The sequence below is a fragment of the Pantherophis guttatus genome, chromosome 1 (genome assembly GCF_059756535.1).
Source record: "Pantherophis guttatus breed Tessera chromosome 1, ASM5975653v1, whole genome shotgun sequence".
Lineage (NCBI taxonomy): Eukaryota > Metazoa > Chordata > Lepidosauria > Squamata > Colubridae > Pantherophis > Pantherophis guttatus.
The window spans coordinates 312,832,040-312,848,242 of record NC_142063.1 but is presented as its reverse complement, the minus strand read 5'-3'; the positions used below and the strand labels follow the sequence as shown (position 1 = coordinate 312,848,242).

General features: G+C 38.6%; 1 protein-coding gene across 1 annotated transcript in view; it reads right to left on the bottom strand.

Moving 5' to 3' along the window:
• SPTBN1 (spectrin beta, non-erythrocytic 1) overlaps positions 1-15,729 on the bottom strand; it is a 170,842-nt gene extending 155,113 nt beyond the window's left edge. Inside the window, exon 1 of the mRNA XM_034427371.3 lies at positions 15,181-15,729. The gene's annotated coding sequence lies outside the window, so the exon portion shown is untranslated. The remainder of the gene's footprint in view (positions 1-15,180) is intronic.
• Positions 15,730-16,203: the final 474 nt, after the last annotated feature.

Sequence of the window (16,203 nt, the reverse complement as noted above, 5' to 3'; positions counted from 1 at the left end):
ATAAATAAGAGGGAAAATAACAGGGTATAGGTTGCCATGGTAGACTCAGAAGATTTGTTTTCAACTTATCTTTGCCAATTAAATTTAGCATCCCTGGAATTGAGGCAGATGTTCATGTCAAAAGAACCAATCCACCAAAAAAGTCAAATGAGAGAACAGTCAAGTCCTTTTTAAAGAGGTTCCCTCCCCAAGTCATTTTTGAAAAATCTTTCTATTTGCCCTACCCATACCCCTCTAACCTTTCATTAGAGCACGAGGTTGGAAACTCTTTTACCTGTAAAGAAAATAATCATGATTCAACTTTGTATTCTTAACTTGTTAGCTATACATACAATCTGAAGCCCCAAGGCCACAAAACCTTGAAAATGGCCCCTATAAAACTCCCGAGATGTAAAGAATAATAGTTTTATTTATGTGGCTGTATCCAATCAAAATATTAGGGCACATTTTACTAGCAATTGCTTGTAGGCGAAACATTTCAATTATTTGAAGTTTGAAAAACTCTAAAAAAAAAAAAACCTATTTAAATTTTGTAGCAGTAATTTTGATCATTCCAGAAGTGTTCCAAACTCCAAACACTACTTCCCTGAGTTTGAAATATCTGTTTTGAATTTGAAACAGGGTTGTTTCAAGCTGACTGGAACATCTCCTGGAACATCAGAACACTCCATTTTGATCACAACTGTTTTTAAGTTTCTACTGCTATAATTTGAAATGTTTTGCATATCCCTAATAAAGATTATATTATGCAAAAACAAATACACGGGCATTCCCTTCCATGCATCAAAAAATAAGTCCAGTTAGATCTGAAAATGCTCGACGAGCAATGAATGTTGAGTGCAGGAGAGAAAGAAGTGGACAGGTGACAGGAGAATGGCTTTCTAGAGAAGGTCAATATTTCACAGAGCAGGTGCCTTATCTGCAGGCTCTTATTAAAGTATAAAATGACATTAAAATATTTTGTTGCCACTCTTGCCAGCAAGATCTATCATTAGATCAACTTAATGAACCTGGGGAGATGGGCTAGCATTCCTAGAACTGGGATTTACTGTTCTCTCTCCAGTTTTGGGGAGAGGGGCTTGTGCTTGGTGTTCATCCAGGAATATAAAATGTTGAAACAGCAGTTGCCTCTGCAAACCCTAAAGACAGGTACAATGTCAGTGGAGATGTTATGGTAAGAAGTACCATACCAGTGAGAACGATTTGGTGGGCTGGAAGTAAGCAACTGATGAAGTGACGAGCCTTATTTTCCATTAAACGGATTCCTTCATTGGAGAAGCTTGCAGCTTACTACAGAAAGAAAGGCAAAGGTAAAGACGCCCTTCAAACCTCAGGGTGATCATTAGATTTCAAGGACATCTTCTGTTCTTGTTGCACAAAGAAGCCAGCCCTCCTAAATTCAGGCTGCATTCCACTGGCACTATAAATGCAGTGCTTAATTAGAAGGGTTGATTCCTGTCCACTCCACATAGTTACTCTGAATTCCTTCTGCCAAGAATGGCAACCAATCCTCTTCAAATGCTTTAATTAGATAGCTATGTATTGGCAAAAAAAAGTCAAGAAAAAGTGGGCAGAGGGAGAAGGGGGGTGCCACAGTAAGTGTTCATTTTTAAGATTCCATGAAGACAGTAGCTCAACAATCACTGGGTTCACTCACTAAGTGTTAATCTAAATTGATTTAAATTTATTGTGCCAGCTACTCTGGTTTGTAAATCCTGGTTTAAATTACTGAATTCAATCAGTGATTTATTTCTGAACAATTAACAAAAGTTACATCTTTAACTTTGTTAAACCCAACCTCTTTGTTATTAAAGAAGGGGAGGGCTTCTTTGGCACTGTATTAGTGGCAAAATTCATACAATATCTGTCTAGTATTAATGTAATATTTTGCAGCTAAAAAAAAGAACCATTCATTCAATTATATTTCTCATCCTGTGTTAATGGCTGGCCCAAAGTGTCCAGTCAACTTGTGTCTCTTTGTATATACAGTATGGAATGAATATATTCTTATTCATCCTTTCACCTGAAGGATTCAAGGTGACATCTGGAGTTTTCTTCAAAACATGTCACCTGCACCCAGTGCTACTTCTTCTGTCAAAGATCTCCTAGCACCAGAGGTTAGGGAAGACAAGATAGATAACTCTTTTGCCTTCATTTCATACATTCAGGCAGTGTTTCTCAACCTTGACAGAGTAGACTTCAACTCCCAGAATTCCCCAGCCACACATCTTCAAGCTGCCAAGATTGAGATACAGGTTTCTTAGGGACATCTGCCTGCCAAGTGTGGAAAATACTGTGCTGGCCCATATAAGCTAACCCAGCAGGAATCTTCTCCTATTGGCAAAAACTGACTTTAAGTATACAAAGATAACATGGCATATCTCAAATTAATAAACCAGGACACACCTGCTTAAATACGACTAACAGGAATTTGTGGGATTTATATCAATGAAGATATAGATGAGATTATCAGTAACTCACTTTCCTTATTATGTCAACAGGAATTGACACTTGATTAAGTCTGTTACTTTAATTGCTCTAAAACAAACTACTTCTCCTATTGCTACTGCTAGCAGCAGAAGCAACTCTTCTACTTCTGGCAGTTAATATAGAAAAGTTGGGGTTGCTTAATTAGTAACAAGCTGCGGGGACAATTCTATTTATTGGTGATAAAATTTAAAGATATACTTACTATATCTCTATTCTTCAATGCATTATAATTGCTAATGAAAAAGCTATTTAAAGCCAGACCAGTTTAAGACGTTTACACAGTAACCACATAAAAACTTAAAATTTTCTAAATAGTGAAAAGTTTCACCTGCCAATTTCTGTACAAGTTGCTACAAAAACTGAAAAAAACAAAAGGAAAACCCAAACCATTGACTCATTTTCTCATTGTTCCTATCTCCCTCTTTATAGGGTTAACTTTGCAAGAAACAAAATTCAATTTGGTATTTAATCCCAGCGCATAAAGGCTAAACAACATGCTTACAAAAATGTTTCATAAATGTAATAGCTATGAAACTACAATGCATTCTTCATCTTCTCTATTGCAAAATAAATAAATCAAAGTATATTTTTTAAAAATAAAAAATGGTAACTATGCTAAATGTTAAGATGTTGCATACTATTTTGAAATATTTAAAGAAATTTGCAAATTAGTATTTCAAGTTTGTATTGCCATGTATAAATGAATTAATTACAATCAACCTAAGCATGCTTATTTAGAAGCAAGTACCTCTGTATTTATGACTACCCATATTGTATAAAGTTATTATTTTCTTAACTATGGTTATGCAATAAATCATATTGGCTAGATCTGTACAACTTACTAAGCCAATAAACCACAAATAACACACCACACTGGCCAGATCGCAACTGAGCCTTACAGCTTGAATTAACTATTAGAAACCAGATCTGTTAAATTATGTAATCTTTTGAAAAAAATAAATGGCTGACAGCTCTTCAATTTGTTTGTTATATTAGTGGAACTGGCTAGTCAGTCAAATGAGAATTTAACATACTAGCAATATTAGTCATCAAACACATCTGGATGTTCTTCACAATAAGTGAACATCAGTGGTTTCTAAAGAAATTGTAAAGGATATAATCTGCATCCATTAAAAAGCTCCACTGAGGATTCTGTCTTGCCTCCCTCAAGCACGTCCTCTGTTTAGTTTCTTGGTTCTTTCCCCTCATACCTAACCAAAATCTATTTACTACAGTTTAAGATGTTTTCTCCCCAGTTTTACAGCAGTATTTTTATACTGCCGCCAAACCACTTTCTATTGTATTTTTAATAAATGAATTTCTTCATACATACAATTATAATCACATTATAAACAATGCCATGGAATTTTAGTCAGAAGACCACGAAGGCACAAACATTCTGACTCTACCTTTTTTTTATGCCAAAACCAAATATAATGCATTGGAACATTGGAACACAAAGAATTGAGTAAATTCTAATGTAATGTAGCTTCAATTGTATTTTAAGGCATCTTGACTTATCTTTAATAAACTTGGTTTTCCGTATGAATGTCTGGAAGAAATTATGTCATTGAAAAGAATACAATATTCTTCTTGTTTGGAAAATCAAGTGCACCGATTAAAAAAACAGATGTTGTTTTTTGGAAAGGAATAGATAATAGATCCTAGGGAGTGCAGAAAGCAGCCCTCTCTGACTTTGCTATGGTTTGTGTATTTTACAATAGGACGGATTCATAAAACACACCATACCATAAACCATGGTTTACAAATCCTCCAGAAGATATCAGAAAATGTCTAATTTGCCCTAAGAGGTTTTAAGGAATTCATCAAGAAATAAGTTGTGAAAGACTTCTAAAACTGGGGAACTCTGAATGAAAGCCTTTAATTATTTTTAATAAATGTTGGTCTGCCTACTCACCAGAATCCACTATAGCAGGAATAGATCAGACATTCAGCCCTTGCTTATCAATGCAGACTGAGTGGAGCAAGTGGCTAGTTTTAAGTTTCTGGGTATTATCATAAAAGAGGATCTGACCTGGGGCACTCACATTGCAGCACTGGTCAAAATGGCCCAGTAGAAATTATACTACCTGAGACTTCTCAGGAAACAACAACTGAATGAAAAACTGCTAGTGACCTTCTACTGCTGCACCATAGAGAGTATTTTAACTTACTGCATCTGTGTATGGTTTACCAATTGCACAGTGGCAGATAGGACAGCACTCCAGAGGGTTAACGTCATTGCCCAGAGGATCATTGGTTGCCCTCTCCCCTCTTTATAGCTCCCACTGCCTTAAGAAAATTCAAAACATTCTTAAAGATCCATCTCATCCTGGGCATCCTTTTTTTGAACTATTACCATCTGGCAGACGGTACAGGATAATAAAAACAAGGACAAATAGGCTGAAAAACAGCTTCTATCCCAGGGCAGTAACTATATTGAATTCTACTGTATAGTGCAATACTAATGCAATATTGGGTTTTCAATTCAATTGTAGAGAATGTGAAGGATGTGTGTTTGTGTTTTATTTTTATAGTTATAATGCATACTGAAGATGGCATTTAATTTCGTTGTACGAATTCAATGACAATAAAGTAAACTTAACTTATAATGGACTGAAGTTGAATATAAGAAAACAGAATAGATGAATTTTTTCTCCAGGAGCATTTCATGTTAAACAGGTGCAGTCATTGCCCTAAGGAACATCAGTGACTGAAGCAAGCTTGTTAAAGTAGGACACCGATATTGTTTTCTGACAATCCTAAATTTCTCTCTTCTGGTTCTCTCAAAGGTGCTTTTTTTTTCAAAAGGCAACCGGACTGGTTTTTTGAGGAAGTAGTAGTAGTTTCATTTTTTATCCAAGAAGCTTCATCTCTTCTGGTTTATATACAGTACTAAGCCATGGTGATATATATTCTCAAATATTACACAAAGCCTAAAGTAAGCATTATGATTTAGGGATTTTTTTTTCTTTCATAATAATGCCTTGCCTATTTAAGATAGCTTTCATTTTCCAGGATTTCTATGGTAACTTACATAAATAAAAAGAAAATTGGAGACTATTATAACAACAAACTCAAAGATAATGACACAAAACTAACGGAATATTTTCAAACGTGCAATGTAGCATATTCTCAGGCAGTGAATTAAGATAGATCTAATAAAAAATAAGGTCTACTGATTTATGTAATTTATTTAATAAATATTCAATAAAATCTGTTAAACGGTTGGATAAATGAACTGGGGGAGACCAAGCCATTTTCACAAAACAATTTTTCCTGGATCATTTAGACTGGATCACTTTCAGGATTTTTTTCTTCAAATTGAACCACTTTTTCTGTGCAGCATTAGTAACTGCTGATCATGACAGCTATTTATAACCTCTAAGATAAAGGCAGCCCTCCTCTAAATACTTCTTGTTGAAACAATAATAGGAAATGCTTTCTGATTTGTAGGACTTTCCATAGGCATTTGTTGGGTCATTCACAATGAAATAAATCAAAATTCTGGGAACTGAAGTACATACATCTTCAAGTTGTCCAGGTTTAGAAACACTGAATTAAACAAATCTTTGCTCTAATCCAAACGAGTCTTCTTTAAATACATAAGAATATTGATTTGCCCAGGTCCCAGTTTGTTACATTGTACATTGTAACATTCAGGCAATAGCTTTGTGTAATTTAAGAGCCCATGGCTCAAAAATGCCTCCAACCTTAGTTTGCCCTTGGGAAGACTGAGTTGTAATTGCCTAGGCTACAACTGGCTAGCACTAATTTTTTCATAATTAAAACTCAAAATATGAGTCAGTTCCTTTATCACCAGTCAGAACTCTCACAATTTCCAACATGGTTCCCCCCTCTAAGCTTTACACAAATGAATTATGTCGTTCTTGTCCTATTCAAGATTGAACTCCTGATTTACAGCACACAGATGCTTACCTTAACGGGTAGGCCTTTCAGGAAACCAGCAAACACAGCTGCTGGAAGACCTGCTGTTGTACAGGAGGTTATTCCACGCTCCAGAAGCACCACTACAAGATCTCTCCACCTTGACCAACTTAGCTTCTAATGACTGCATGTAAAACTATACAATGACCTTGGGCTTTCTAGCTGCCAAAGAGGCTCGATGTGGAGCCACTTCAGGTAGCAGCGCTTTGCTCACCTGGTCCAAACTTAGAAGGTAGGCAGTCTTGGTGTTAGCTCTGGGATGGGAAGTCACCCAAGAAAGCCAGAGTTGTGGGCTAGAATGAAAAATTTCAAAAAATTCCAGAAGTGAGTGGTAAAATGGTTCCATATTCCTGCCAAGAAAATTGTATAGATATAGCCATGAAATCATCAAAACATAAACTTGTATCAGAGGAGATTTTACATTACATTTGTTCAGAAAGGGCATTATGCAATTACTCAACCAATTCAAGACTGAACTCCTGATTTACAGCACACAGATTCTTACCTTAAGGGGTAGGCCTTTCAGGAAACCAGCAAACATTTCCAGCTGCTGGAAGACCTGCTGTTGTACAGTTGGTTATTTCACACTACAGAAGCACCACTGAAAAATCTCTCTACCTTGACCAATTTAACTTCTAATGACTGCATGTAAAACTGTTCAATGACCTTGGCATGTAGTTTCCAAACTATAATAATTTCAGATCTAAGTGGAAATTAGGTAAGAAATGCTTCAAATTCCATTATCAACAGGTGATTTGGAGTTTGTGAGAACATGCATGTAACATGTAGCATATAGCATGTAGCATGCATGTCTAATGCTAGGTCAGGCAGCAGTATATTTTCCTGGAATCATATGGCAAACCCTGGAAAAGAGATGGATGCTTTAAAAGTTACAAAGGAATGATACTGTTTCTTCTCTCATATGCTCCAAAGCATGTTTTTGGAATCGAATCAAATCAAATCAAATCACTGAACAGCCTTATTGATAAATGGATAGATCTCTGTTCCTGTCATTAAATTTAATGAGACTGAAAATAAAAGGACATGTGGGCATGCTAAGGCATTCTCCAAGTTCCTCAAAAATACTTTGAAGTTAATTTAAATGCATATATCCCAGTGACATCAACTGCATTTTAGTTTCTCTAGAAATTTGATTTTTCACTAAAAATGCTGACTTTATTTCTGAGACCTAGTTAAGTACACCATCCTATAAGGCAGCCTTGGCTTAGGAATTTTGGGAGTTGAGATTCACAGATTGCAACTATTGCATAGTTCCTCGCCCCTGTGATAAGGGCTGGAGTTAAATTACTAGCGTTATATAAAATCAATAGGGATGCAAATAAAATATATTAAGTAAAATATTTTAAATATTTGTTACATTTAAAAAAATAAAATAAAAATACTTTTAAATATTGGTTACAATCTACTGGCCAGCAAGGTTTTTGAAACTCACATATGGGTTCTGTAAGGCTTGGGGGAGGGGGGTCATTTGTGAGAAATAATGTATATAGTAGGCCCCTTGTTATTTTACTATTTCAAAATTAAAAATACATTTCCATTGGCTATTTTGCAGCAAAAGTGGAATGAAGATTGGCCGATCACACCCTACAGCCCTGAGGACGTTCTCAGAAGGAAAACTGATTGAGAAATATTGTTCTGCCCTGAGCTGTCTTGTGGAATGACTTTCATGTGCATCTAGCTCACTGAATTGCTATGCCAGTGAGTTGTGGGACATATTGTAAAGCACAGAACACTCATGAATAACCTGCAGTTTGTAGTATAGAGTAGCTGATTGAAGCGCTGTTATTATATATCCACACTGTAATTTCACTATCACAAACAAATGTTTTGCAGGTTTTATATAAAGAATATGATGTAAACAGAGTTTGGGTAGTCTTGAATTAACTTTTAAGAAAGAGTAAGCTACAAATGTGGCTCTCCTAAAGTAAGCGGAAGTATTTTTGATAGCTTGGCTTAGTGGTATATTCTTTGTGGGGCTGCCTGAGATTTCTGTTAATCAAACCTCTGGCATCTTCAGGGAACAAGTGATGGGAAGTTCTCTGCCCAAGTCTCCAGAGAATCTACTGTGTATCAGCATAGATTTGCTTTGTCTAAAACCATGATCTAGATCAGTATTTCTCAATCTTAGCAATTTTAAGATACCATGGACCAATTTGTAGCCAGCAGAAGTTGAAGTTCACACATCTTAAAATTCTTGAGGTTAAGAAAGACAGACCAAGGTGTTATAGTCCCATACATCTACGAAGATGATCAAATAAGAAAAATGTCATAAGACAACTTGCTGGGTTCTATTAGGTTGTAGATGTATGTAGATAAAATTAGGTGGTTAAATTAAGAGCAAAAAAAATTCCTATTTCATCCCAAAACTATTATTTTCCTTCCCATTTCAAGCGATTTTGAAACTTTTATTATGATATGAAAAAATTGTCTTTCATTTGTTTCAGGGTGCCATATTCTGATTGCCTTTGCCTATACCATTGCCTTTGAAAATGGAAATTCAGCTAATTTAACTAATAGCACCTGGGACTGCCATAAAATCTTCTGTGGAATTATGTAACAAGGATATTCTAGCTTTCACAATATCACTTGATATGCTGGATTAAGTGTCATATTCAAACCCAGATTAAATTTCATTTTGGCAAACTGCATCATTTCCTGACCTATGAATGTGAATAAGAGTTATTCAAGAGCAAGCATTCTGCCTGTACAGAATATTACACAGAAATAAGTAAGAGAAGAAGGAATTTAGGACCGTGGAGCAAATCAGTGGTTCCCTAACCTGCTTCTTGATATAACCTTAAGGTTTCTAAACGTTTCCATTGATGACTTTGGGTCAGTCACTCTCTCTCTCAGCCCAACCCGCCTCAGAGGATTGTTATTGAAGGGAAAATAAGAGGAAGAAGTAATATTGGATATGTTCATCCCTTGAGTTATTTGTAAAAATAATAAAGAGGGCATACAAATAATTGAAATATCCCATATTTTATCAATGAATTCTTTAAGGAATTCTATTCCATAGGGAGGCATATGGTACGGTAGATGCAGAAAAAAGTCTTTGTAGATCAACTTTCCCCATCCTAGTGCAATCCATATTAATTGGGGTTACAGAATTCTGAAAGTTGAAGTCTCAGTAGTTGCAGATATGGATGTTGAAATACACCACATGGCAATCTTGGATTATGGATTATTTTGATATTAATTTTTTCTGATTAGAACTGGGGGGGGGTTCAACAATTTTGTCACTTCAAACAAATCCTTCTACAATAAGAATAGAGAATTTAAGCTCTAAAGAATCATTAGGTTATTCCTCCTAAAAGCGCAAAGGCTGGTCCCCAAGGAGGGGTAGATATTTGAATGAATGTCTGTGTTTTAAATCTTAATTCTTCTCTATGCCTCTGGGAAAGAGAATGAGATAAAGTATGTACGCTGTGTCACTCATGGGTCTTCCGCTGAATTTTCCATAACCTCATTAAGTGATTTTCCAAACAAATCAACAAGGGAAAGTGGCTTTCTCATAAGGTTCCCAGAAGAAAACAGCCAATGATTACCTAATCCTCCTGATCCTGAAATCACAGTATCATTTGCAGATCATATGAACATTCAGTTTACTGGTTGCAATCAAACAGTAAATGAAGTTGGAGACTTTTGTTGAACACAACGTTGATTTTCACTAGCTGGAGGTTGTGCCTTTTCACAGGGTAGTTTGGGGCAGAAGGCTACAGTGAGTGAATTCATTCCATCAAAACATTTGAATGTATTTAAAATGTAATTTTTTTAAAATTCAAATTTTCAAAGTACCAAAAAGTATTGAAATGATTAGATCTGTATCCTAAAAGTAGATGGGACCAGGATTTTCTGTTTTCCCAAGTTGTTTATTTATTTTCTTCTGTGGGAGACTAGGTTAGTTTTTATATTTAAAGTCTTTTCTTTATGATAATCACCCAAAGGGACAAAAAATTGTGCAGCCAATCTTCAGCATAATGCTAAATTTCAACAGGGTAGCCATAAAATAAAGCTATTTTAAAATTGTACATGGTCTGCAGGTTTGTCCAACATAGTTCAGTATTTTAATTTCATACATTCACCAAGAAAAGAAAAACTTAAAATACACATTCCCAGCTACTACCAAAAATAAATGAAAATAATTTGCACATTTTAATAAATGCATAAAAGTTTAGAGGCATTTGCAAAGCTGTGTCTATTATAGGGATTATGACAACAAGCTCTATATTACGATGTTCCCCCTTCAAAACTTCCTTGCTGTTAACAAGGCTGTCACCGATTCAGTAGTTGTCATTTTAAATTTCTCTAACACTTCGGAACGTGCTCTCCTGTAGCACGGTAGGCAATTAAAATGGTCTACTTGCCATTGCAAATCCCGACGATGTAGGATCCAGTGAAGTCTGGAGAGGAAACAAATCAGGTAGCCCTCTAGTGCCAGATAGCAATCCTATGGGAAAGCAAGCTTGCACTTGGAATGATGGTTAAATCTTTCTGCATTGCAGAAAGGCATTAAAAAGGCTGATTTGCTTTACAGGGTGGTTGTAAAAATGATTGGGATAAGATGTGTGAAATGACAGTGCTTCATTCCCCAAACTTAGAAAAATTATTTCTCTGAACATGAACTCCAAACAGAGTTATTATACTAGATTCAGATCCCAAAGTTAGAAGAATATGTGATCAACTCAAAATTATGCCATTTCATCAAGAAGGTGCCCAAGATTGCAGATTTGCAAGCTGAATGTCATCTATTCTTATCACAAAGACCATTTTTGCAGTCTTGGCCCTCAGCTCCTAATTGTTCCGTTGATGTTGGACCCAGTGAATACATGCAACCCAATTAAGCAAAATTAAATAATGTAAGTTTCTTGGCTCATACTACTTTAAGCCAGCTAATAACACAGGAATAAAAGGGTGAGGCTTCAACTGCACAGTTGCAGTCACCATCCTGACTTCCTTTACACTCCCTTGTGGATGCCTTTTTGTGTGTGCATTTATTTATTTGTTTGAAACAAATATATCAGAAATTAGTTCAAATCAGCTTTTCTTCTGCTTATAGCACAACAAAGCTTGCAAAACGCAGTTTCTCCATCTGAAATGGAACAGCACAGGAAAAGCTTTGTGACTATGTTCTGCTCTACTTATTAATTCTCCAATCTTTTTTTTTTCTTAAGGCAAACACTGACAGTCCTTGGTAACTGCTACTGACACCACAGGCTTGGCTCTCTCACCCTTGAGGCATCACAGTAGATACAAGTGTTTTTCTCAGGTGGGAATTTGCACCTGGTTTCTTAAACAAAATGTTTGATATAGCCAACGACAGTCATGCTGAAGCCATTCCTTAAATTAAAATCACACAACACATCTCAACCTAAGCCATTTTTAAATCTATGTAGCCTTTATTTCCAACATCCATATGAGATCACATGATATACTATGCTAACAAAAAACTAATTAAGACCACCAGAACTGCAAATCAATGTTTTGTATCAACTTTTAATAGAGAAACTATGACCACTGCATATCAAGAAAGGACTGCCACACTGAGCAAGATAACAAATCAATACAGCACAGTGTTTTATTTACCGCAGTGACCAAAAGCCCTTCCAAAGTTCAGGGAAAAGACATAATGGAGATAGGTCACTTCTTCCTGCTTCAGGAAATAGGTAACTCCTCAGACTCATTGATTCCAGCAATCACAGCATTCAATCAATGATAGCCATTACTACCTCTCAGTCTTTTAAGGATTATCTATGTCAAATATCTAAAAAAAAATCGTAAGAGGCTACTCTTTATTTTTCCCATTTTCTGAACTATCTTGTGCATTCATTATTTATGATACTGAACAATCTCACAATAAAAACATGCATGTTTAATTCACAAACATACAGGAGTCATTTGAGTACATTGCAAACAATCAAATTTAAGAGTGTATTTTTTCCATCTACAATATATCTAAACCTGGTGTCATTTACTTGTATTTCAGTTCCCATAACTTCCATCCAGTATTGATCATAATGTCTGGAATTGATGATAATGTATGTAGAAACAGAGTTAAGCTGAAGAAGAGCTGAAAAGGCAAACTCACTAGCTCTTCGAATAAGGGAAATTTTAAATAAGGATGAGGAAATTCTGGGAGTTAATTTCTAACTTATTTGAAAAGCATCAATTTGGAAGGCTAAATTCAATGACTATTTCAGTTATATAGAATTTTTTCCTCTCCCTAGTCCACAGAAAGGCTATGAAAAATGATAGACTAAGTCATTCCTCCAATGATAAACAAGTCATATATTTTAAATGCTGAAATGCATTGTGTATTTTTTTTCATAAGTTTTGATCCTTATTTAATGTGAAGGTATCATATACATGTAAAAAAATGCAAAACATATCATTGTAGGTTTAAAAGGAACTGTCATCACAAACTATTTACAAATAATAAACTGAAAAAAATACAAGGAAGCAGGTGGAAATATTTATGCAAGATATTATAATGACCATCAAGTTGGAATTTTTCAACAAGTAGAAAATTAATGCTGGACAAGGCAAAAGATGGTTGCATATTGAATGGGTTCCCACTCTGTGCGAAGTCATAACATAACATTGGGTTTGGCATAACATCATGTACAAATCCAGCCATTGCAGTTTGTAACCCATGGTTTATGATTTAGCTTGATAACCCAACTGTGACTTATTCAACAAACTATGATTAAAACAAGCTTAGTTTAGGACGATATCAGAGGTAATATGCCAGCTGTTAAGGTACATGAGCCAGAGAGTTACTGCCCTTATATTGTGATTGTGGTGAGTTATTTAGGCAACTGAAAAGCAAAATGAGGATCTAGATGGGCTTTTAGCTGGTCCAGCAAAACTCTTTTTGGTCATATTTATGAAAATGTCATTTAAAAATCATAAAGCCATCCACCATTTGGAGTTTTCTATTGAAAGAAACAGCACTGTGACAAGTAAATAACAGAGCAAAGTTAATCAGACACCTCCTTTCCAATATAGAAGACTTTTACCCATGACAACCAGCTTTAATTTTATTTCTCCTTCAACTTTGGATCCAGCAGGCTAGAGAACCACCCAGTCCACTTGAAACGTGTGGTACCATTTCTCACCATCTCTCCCTACTATCCTTACAGGAACTCCTCCCAATGCCCACTACTTTTGTAGTTATCTGATTAATGTGTTCCCGCTGTAGTCTGGACTCCACCTAACTGCATTAGAGCTGCAGAACTGCAATCCCATTATTCCCCTCTGCCAAGGGGTGTGTGTGAAATATAGGAAACCGAGGGAGGGGGAAAAGTGAACATTCCAAGGGTCCCTATAGAGATATCTGCATGAATTGGGGAGGGGTGTTGGAAGAGGTTTCCAATAATAAAGCACTGCTCAGCCTGTCCTTGCTGGCCAGGAAAAGAGGGAGGAAAAATTGGACAGGCTTCCTTAGGGTGGGGCTGTGATAAAGCGCAAGGGACACCGATTCATGCAAAATGTATTCTGGAAAGCAAAGCAAAGAGTTATCAATGCTTCCTGCATTGTGCTGCATCATTTTCCCCTGGACAGAAAGGGAGGGTGGGTGGATGGATGAAAAAAATAACATGAAAACAGTAAAATAATTTCCAGCCCCACTGATTCCCACATAACATATTCTCCCCTTCCTGATGCACCCTCATGCTTCTGAGAATAACAAACCGTCTCCAAAGGGAGAAGAAGCCAACAATGAAGAAGGTGGGGGAGAGTATCTTCAAATATTATGTCGCCGTAGAATTAAATAAATCCAATTATTGAATGAGAAGAGGGTCTGGAAAGGTGACTGTACAATGTTTATGATTATTACAGCTGTCTGTCACTATATTATTCTCACCATAACCAAAAGGAACCAAGGGGGTTGATATTAATCTCTTTTCAAATAGAGCATTTCCATTTACAGAAACCTGTTGATGTATTATTAGGAAGGGGGGGGAGTAGACAGGAGGAGAGAGAATGTCTCCTCCAAAGCACTTGATGCGAAGAGATGGAGGGCAGCAGAGAGGTTGGAAAGGGGGAGACCGGTGAAGACTGACCACGCCTGTTTTTGCAACCCACCCGACGTTTAGAAAACCAGCAACCTGATTTGAGCCCCTCCAGGTTACTTGTAGTTGCCATTTCACGTCATTTTATTTCTTGCTTAATATCAGCCAGCCAGCCACCCGCCCGCCCGCCCAGCCGATCCTCATAGGAGTTCAGTCAGGAACCCTTTAGAAAACAAGATTTCAGTATCAATGATCGCGGCGTGGGGGACGGGGGAGGGATGACGACACGGGACGGGCAATCCTCATCTTGCAGCTATGAGATGGTGGAACCGCTTTCTTTGTAGAGAGAAAATTCCCCAGCACGATGGCACTGGCTAAGGGAGGGCAAGCTCCCGGATCTCTGCTCTCGGGTCCCTGCAGAAAAGAATCCATCTATTTACTAACGCCGCAGTGCCGCCACTACCAGCCCCTCGGGCCAATTCTCCTCTCCCGCAGCAGCTCCATCAAACCCTGGCACAAGCAACAACGCCAAGCGCCTCGTTCCCTGATCTCTGGCGCCCGTTTCCTCCCCCCCCCCACACCTCCCCGAAGGGATCAGGTCGAGACGAAATCCCCAGGCGCCCCCTCCGCACCGCCCGCGCCCCCACCCCAGACAAACGATCCTCCGATCTCTCTCCCCCCCCCCACTCCCCCGAAGCGAAATAGCTACCTCGTCTGAAGTGATGGCGGGGGTGGGTGGAGTGGAGGATCCGCTCTCCTTCGTCCTTGTATGCAATGCGGTGCGCTCCCTTTCTCAGCAGTGACGGAGGAAGAGGAGGAGGAGGTGGGGATGGGTGCGTGACGATGCAGCAACAGAAGCGGCGGTAATCTCGGTAGCTGCAGCGGGGAAACGGAGCGGCGGGGGGGGGGGGAGGCGGACCGACCGAGTTAGAGGAGAAGCAGCTGTACTGGCGGTGGGGACGGGGAGCAGCTCCGCAGCAGACGAGAGCAGGCAGGGGATGGAAACGGAGACAGGGAGTGGACCTCGGCGAGCCGCAGCCAGTCAGCCGGCCTGCCCCCTCCGATAACCGCCCGCACAGCAACAGCTGCACTGAGGGAGGGGAGGGGGGGTGGGAGGAGGAGAGAGCGAGGAGGGCGGGGATAGAGCGTTCGTACACACACGCGCGCGCCCGCCCGCCCGCGCGGACCCCTCGCAGACACAAACACGCACGCCAAGAGCGCGCGCGGACGTGCGCGGGTGGCCGCTGCTATACAGCGCAAGGGCCCTCGAGGGCAGTCCAGCGCAGGGAAGGCAGGGAGGGAGAAAGGAAAGCGGGTTGGCTGGAGGCGTCCGCGATGGCAGCAGATTATCCTCCGCCGTTTTTCTGATCTGTCCTCTGCATCGGACAGAGACCCACCCCAAATCGTGACATCCGGGTGACTTGGGCCTGCATCAACAGCCAGTCGCCCAAAAAGCCCACCGGATGGTTCTCTCTCACGCATATACATAGTTGCCCTTTTCTCCTACCTGCCCTATCTAAACGGAACAGATTTGCGGTGATAAGATGGACGTTTTTGAACTTGAGGGTTGGTAAAAGGTTCCTGAGAATACTGTGCACAGACAGCCAAGTAAACAAATGGATGGATCCCTCAAACAAATCGCCTCAGAGTTCTCACTTGATGAAATAGCCTGGTTCATATTACCCTACTTCAGACATCATATGCAGAGAGCCAGCGCTCTGGAAAAGGCTTT